The sequence below is a fragment of the Pangasianodon hypophthalmus genome, chromosome 4 (genome assembly GCF_027358585.1).
Source record: "Pangasianodon hypophthalmus isolate fPanHyp1 chromosome 4, fPanHyp1.pri, whole genome shotgun sequence".
Taxonomy (NCBI): Eukaryota; Metazoa; Chordata; class Actinopteri; order Siluriformes; family Pangasiidae; genus Pangasianodon; species Pangasianodon hypophthalmus.
The window spans coordinates 13,807,397-13,814,733 of NC_069713.1; the positions used below are offsets into that span (position 1 = coordinate 13,807,397).

Here is a 7,337-nt window from a genome sequence, read left to right on the forward strand (position 1 = left end):
GTCTGATCACCTCAGCGGACCTGCATGCGGGACGCGGCTTTCCTCCACTGTGGCATGACCACGGATTTATTCCTTTCACAACTGAGGCGTACTTCTTTTCACAGGAGACATTGCAGTTCCTCAGTGCAGGGTGCACGATGAAGGTGATGATGATTATGAGCATGATGGGGATGTTGATGTTCATGTTGGGCCTTTTTGGAAAAGACTAGAACGTTTTGGTCGCCGTGTCACTGATGTTTGTGCATGGCCACGTTCACATCACCGATCACAGCTTCGTCAGAGAAGAGTGTGTGTGTGTGTGTGTGTGTAGAGTTGAGGTGAATAGCAGCAGTGAAAGATCAAGCGCAGGGTATTTGCATTGGGAATTGTGACTTTGAAGCCGCTGAGGATTTGTGCTGCGTGTCAGCGCGACGTTCACTCGGCGCGGGAGAAGAAACTGCGCAGTTGCATTTTGCTCTAGGAGGATTCTTCTTCTTATTTATTTATTTATTTTTTACAATGAGAAGCAAGCCGCCTCCCAGCTCAAACCTTCGCGCATTACCAGGTAAGAGCAACACTTTGTCTATCTTTAAGAAAAAAAAGAAAAAAAAGGCGTTCTATCCTCAGGCTTTTCAGGGCTCGGCATGTGACGTAACGCTGCGCGCTAAATACGCAGCAAATTTTCTTCAACGTTAAGAAACGTTTAAAAGCGCGTAGATTCAACACTGTAGCTTCAATTCTCCTCGTTTCCGCTCAGCCACCTTCTGCAGGCGTGTGGAGCGTGTACACTGTCCTTAAGAAGCATATGAGACTCTGTAGCGTTAGGAGTTAACATTCAGTTTGATGGGGGATTCAGAAGTTAAGCCGTTTGCCAGTAATATGGAAAGTGATGAGCTCATAGTTAACTGGTGTTCAGGAAGCGAGTGGGAGTTACACTGCAGTTTCTCTCTACATTAGCACATGAGCGGAATCTCCCCGCGGTCCTGTGCTTAAAAACATCATTTCAAAACCATCCATAGTCACGCCTTCGTGCACGTTCAATCATCTCTAGCTGTCGTGTATGTAAATAATTCATTGTTCAGGGAAGCAGCAGCCAGTGAATGAGACTCAGGCCTGCTCATGCTCCTCACACAGGGTCGTATTTTCCTTCCCGAAATGTCATGTGGTGAAGTTGTGGCGGGTTCGCTGATTTTCCAGGAAGGACGTTTGAATTTTTTTTTTTTTTTTTTTTTTTTTTTTTTTTTCCTGAGCCATGTTTTTTCTCCTCTCCCCTCTCTACGTCACCGCCCCCTTTTCTTTCTGCTAGTTTCTTTTCAGCACCATAAGGGGGCGCCGCATCACTGAACGCTGTCCACCTGCTCACTTTAAAGCAGCACCCTCTCAAACTTTGATACATGTACTGATCAGCCAGAACATTAAAACCACTTGCCTAATATTGTGTAGGTCAAATACAGCTCTGATCCGTCGAGGAATGGACTCCACAAGACCTCTGAAGGTGACTTTAGCAGCAGATCCTTTAAGTCCTGTAAGTTGCGAGGTGGCACCTCCATGGATCAGACTTGTTTGACCAGCAAACCCCACAGACGCACAATCTGGATGCCAAGTGAACACCTTGAACTCTTTTTGTCATTTTCCTCAAATCATTCCTGAACAGTTTTTGTAGTGTGGCAGGGTGCATTATCCTGCTGAAAGAGGTCACTGTCATTAGGGAACACCATTGCCATGAAGGGGTGTACTTGGTCTGCAACAATGTTTAGGTAGGTGGTACGTGACAAAGTAACATCCACATGAATGCCGGGACTCGAGGTTTCCCAGCAGAACATTGCCCAGAGCATCACACTGCCTCCGCCGGCTTGCCTTCTTCCCAAAGTGCATCCTGGTGCCAGCTCTTCCCCAGGTAAACGACGCACACACACACAGCTGTCCACATGATGTAAAAGAAAATGTGATTCATCAGACCAGGCCACCTTCTTCCATTGCCGCATGGTCCAGTTCTGATGCTGACATGCCTATTGTAGGCGCTGTCGGTAGTGGACAGGGGTCAGCATGGGCACTCTGACTGGTCTGCAGCTACGCAGCAAGTTGCGATGCACTGTGTGCAGTCTGTGCTACAGTAGCTCTTCTGTGGGATCGGACCAGACGGGCTAGCCTTTGCTCCCCACGTGCATCAGTGAGCCTTGGGCGCAATTTTTACTGGGACCACCCCACAGGACCTGCCGTTTTGGAGATGCTCTGACCCAGTCGTCTAGCCATCACAATTTGGCCCTCAGATCTTTATGCTTGCCCATTTTTCCTGCCTCTAACACATCAAATTCAAAAACTGACTGTTCACTTGCTGCCTAATATATTCCATGACTTGACAGGTGCCACTATAACGAGATAATCAGTGTTATTCACTTCACTTGTGGTTTTAATGTTATGGCTGAATGGTGTGTGTGGTTTCATATAGGAATGAACACTAAAGTGTTAACATTAGTGTTAACATAGATTAAAAACTCACTCAGCATTCTCAGTCCTTTTGCATCTGTGTTATTTACAGTAGTAAATGATAGCACTGGATTATAGCTGCTCAGAGGCTACATTTTCATAATAAAAGTCTAATGAAACTCTGTTTACCCAAGCAGTTTTAATATCTGTTGTCCAGTGACAGACTTTTCTTGTTGTATGTTCACTGGTAAGTAACAAATGTAGTATGTGTTCACTAAACTAAAAAAAAGGAACATAATCCTGGTTGAAACTGAACTCAAAAAACAAACTAAAAGAGAGTCAGTTATGCCTGTTGAAATAGAATCGATTTATAAGGTTTTCTCATTTTGTGGTTCTTCTTTATTATCTTAATCCATGTGAGAGTGTTCTACTGCCTACACACCAGCTTTATTTTAGATCTATAACAAATTGAGCAGCACTCTGAAGGGAGAGCACAGCAGACCCAGGGTGAGCTGTGAACTCTCATTGACTTGGCTTGCACTTGTAGCTTGTATAAAAAAGACATGACAAAGTTCACAGCTTTCCAGATCACTCTGACTTTGTGCTGCTCAGTGCCGTTCACATGCACAGTGCTCACACACAAACACACACACCACTCACTGTGGGAAGAGAGAGAAAACAGAAATAGGGCATCGGAAATAACTCACGGACAAGCCGCATCCAGCTCGTCCCTTTTAACTCGTCACCCAAATTACACCCTCCTGCTAAACCACGCCTCACCTACTGCAACATCACTCAGCTTTCCGGACCTGTGGCAGTAACCTGAGCTTGATCACAATATAAGCAGGACTCAAACGTTCACCTGGATACATGATGAATAAATCCATCAAGTATCTAACACAAATCTTTAGAAGAAAGTCAAGTATACACAACACACTTTTGTCCAGTAGAATGCAAATCATATAGTGAGAAGTGATCCAGTGAACTGTGTCAAATCTAGTCCTAGGTATATCCCTGATCAATGCATTAACTATTATTCAGTATGTTGCAACAAAGTTGAAAGCTTAATCTGGAAGAATTTAATCATTTTAGATTATATTTGGTGAACATGTGTAGACAAAATTAGGTTTAAGAATGATCAACAACATCCACTAGATGGTGCCACTTGCGTGAGCAAGGAACATTAAATTTACCCATAGTGTTTCCATTATGTAGAACTCTTAAAGCTTTTTTTGTTTGTTTGTTTTTTAATAAAATTCACATCAGTAATTTATATTTGTTGTTTTAATGGTCTATGTAAGTCTACTTGGATAGGATTTAAAGTATTATGTAAACTTCACTTGTGGTTTTGAGGTAAAATGTCATAAAATACAGTTTGTTTTTTCATCTGCTAATGAGAAGAGTTACTCAGGCAACACAACACAAGGTGGAGCACGAGTACTCCATTCCTGAGACGACATGCTGTCTTTACCTGAAACTAATTTAACTGTTATTCTTTCCATAGTTGACTGTGGGCCAGCATGGATAAAACGTGGTTGGCCAACATGAGAATCACTCTGGATGAAAACCTCCGTGAGACACCATGGAAATCATCATTGCATCCAGACAGTCAGTCAGTAAATGTGATCAAAAGCTGCACTCAGAAGAAACGCGAGCATGGAAAAGTGTTCAAGATGGAGTTACACAGGTGCTCTTTGAGTCTCACTTTAAAAGTTCAGTGTGTGCAATGTTCAGTAATGTTTAAACATGTTTCCAGAACTATGATAATCATTCTACAAGCCTGATATTTCTAGTCAACCAAGTGACATCATTTCCATTTGACATTTATATACCTAGGCATCAGTGTTACTTCTAGATAGCTAATAGATGTTACAGTACATAACAATACATAATTATATTGGTAATAATTTTAAGGTAATGCTGATTAGGGCTAAGGACGTTATGTCACATTGGTTGAATGTATCTGGCATTTCTGTGAACATGACTAAACATACTGAGTTTTTTTTTCTTATTTCATGTAAATCTTCATACTACTGTTTAGGATCTTAATAAGAACACATCTGTGTTCATAAGGAACAAAACCTACCAAAAATAAGAAAGGAATATTTGGAAAGACGGAAAGTGGATTAGTGCTCCCAAAGCAACAAAAAAAACTTTTACTATTGGGCAGCTAATACCCATAAGCTAATGTTTTGCTGAAGAGGGGTGGCATGGTGATGCGGCGGATGGTGTTGCTGCCTCACAGCGCTAGAATACCCAGTTCAGTCCTGAGCTCGAGTTACTGTCTGTGTGGAGCTCTCCCCGTGTCTGAGTGAGTTTTACAGTTTCCTCCCAGCTCCCAAAAACATGCCAGTATGTAGATTGGCTACGCTAAATTACTCCTATGTGTGAATGAGTGTGTAAATGTGTGTGTGCGTCGTACTCCGTAATGGACTGGCGATCCATCCACAGTGTATTCCTGCCTCACTCCCAGTGTTCCCAGGATAGGCTCCAGATCTACCATGACCCTGAGCAGGATAATATGGTTACTGAAAATGATTTAATGAACTATTTAGAAGATGAAAATGTACTGGCCTTATTAATATTCATTAATATTATATCACGATGGTAGACTGCATGGGTCAGAATCTGTGCTCGCACATGTTACTAATTTCAAATTCAACTCGGCCTTTAAAAAAAAGGAGCAAGTGCAAGCAAAACACATGCATTGTGAATTCTGCATATTACTATCCATATTACAATATGCCAAAATCATATCTGTAACATTATACTGCTGTTATTTTGAATGAAATTATATTGCTCACCACTATTTTGAAAGAGTCCCCTCATAGCCACAGCTACTCTTTACCCGCATCTCCCATCCTAGATACACTCTCAGAAATAAAGGTAACTTCTTTATCTAAACTATGAAGAGCTTAACAAGCTGTTAAATGTAACAAGCCACATTTAAACATGCTAAAAATTATATAAACATAACTGACCTCCGTAAACTATGAAATTGCTGCATATATTTTATTTCTACATAAAAAAATCAAGCACTCTGGTATTACACTCTGTCAGGGAATAGCAGCCTGTGCGCTTTTAAATATTTGTTATTGGTTACATAGTTGAGTAGTCAAATATAAAAATTCACACAGATTATTTTTCATAATCGACATTATCGATTATTCTGAATAATCATTGCAGCATTAGTTTCTTGTTGCACATACATCAAATCTTTGAATAACCATAATAATCATATGACTTCAAATATATCTTAGATATTTATCTTTTCATAAATATATAACAAAGGGTATCTGGCAACATAAGTAGTTTTAACAGAAGTTGAGGTCAGCTGAGGGGAAGGTGAAGACTTGTTGATGTTTTCACTGGAATTACAGTTGCAATATTGCAAACTGCTCCTTTAATTGTTTAAGACATCAAAGATTTTTGCTCTGTCATAGTTTATAACATGTTGCTGTGTTTTTTAAAAGGTGGCTGGAATGAAATCAATCCAGTAGGTTTGTTTGTGTTTTTGTACCAGAGCTCAGGTGCTTGTTTTAACAGGTCTTTTTGGCCTTTTAAACAGTGTGATGACAGATGATGATGGATAATTGGACTTTGCTTAATATGTGTCGCTGTTTTTCTTTCTGCACTGATAGTTGTGGCCATCACCCATTATGCTTCCCTGGTAGAGAACAGATTTTATTGCAATGATGGATTTAAAGATGCTTTGGGAGAGCAGAAATGTTAGTTCTTCATGCCATGTGCGCGCACACATTTTCTCACTCTCCATATGTGAAATGAATGACATTTATTATCACATGGGGCCGATATGGTATGTGTGTGTCTTAGAGAGCAAGCCAGCGAACATGAGCAGAAAGACGCCTTGTTCAGTAGCAGCACTGTTTTTAAAGGGAACTGGTGGGACTTGGACTTGGAAACAAAAATACACACTCTGAAAGAAAGCACTACACACACAACTGAACGTGCATAGGCATATTTTAGGGAAATGCTTGAAGTGATGCCATCTTGCCCCCCCCTTCATTTCTATATGTGAGGTACAGCCTAAATGGAGTGCTTAAGGACAGAGAGAGAGCAAATAAGGCTAAATACACACCATTTTAGCTGGCCTCACACATGTCTCAGGATTTGTTGCAATTTAATTGAAAGTCATTCTAATCAAATAAAGTTTTGTCATCGTAATCTACACTCTTGTTCAAATGTTCTTGGTTGTCCCCCTTAACAGTTCTGTATAGAACTTGACATAAAGAATAACTGGCTAGAGAATAAATGATTGGTTTGAAATTGATGTTTTTATCTGGGGTTTCTTTGACGTGTGTTACTCCATGACCTTGGGCTGTGTGAGTGTGTTGCACTATGATCCTACACAAATGATATAAGATGTACTGCGTTAGAGTCAGGAAGTAAAACTACCCAACATTAACTGGTTGAAGAAGCATAAACTGTGATCATTTAAATGTGATGAAGTGTGTATCCCTAAACCTTCTGATGCCCTTCGTTGCTAGGATTTAGAAACCCTTCCTAGAAAAGCTAGAAATGGTGTATGGTCAGAGTAAGTGATGGTGCAAGGAGTCACGTTTATGAGTTAGCTCATCCTTCAGCCCTGCAACATGAGATATAAATTCACACTGTGTATTGCGTGTGTATTACAGGAAGGATGGTGAGGAGAGAATGACGTTTTCAGGGTTAGAGTCTATCGCTATTGGATTGGCATGGCATTGTGTGCGTGTGTGGCGTTGTGTGCGAGACAGAAATTGAGTTATAGTCATGTTTCTGGTAAGTTCATTGCATCACATCTCTATAAATAGCGATATGGGATAAATGTTCACGACAAGGCTGTCAGTCATGTCTCATCTTCATACCAACATTCTGCAGGATGTCACCTTCATGCACGCACACACGTTAACAAACAATCCTTGAATTTATAC

The 7,337-nt window shown here is 40.8% G+C and overlaps 1 protein-coding gene across 1 annotated transcript in view; it reads left to right on the plus strand.

Moving 5' to 3' along the window:
- Positions 1–409: 409 nt before the first annotated feature.
- kdm6ba (lysine (K)-specific demethylase 6B, a) overlaps positions 410–7,337 on the plus strand; it is an 83,304-nt gene continuing 76,376 nt past the window's right edge. The window contains exons 1-2 of the mRNA XM_034303611.2: positions 410–544; positions 3,911–4,093. The gene's annotated coding sequence lies outside the window, so the exon portion shown is untranslated. The remainder of the gene's footprint in view (positions 545–3,910; positions 4,094–7,337) is intronic.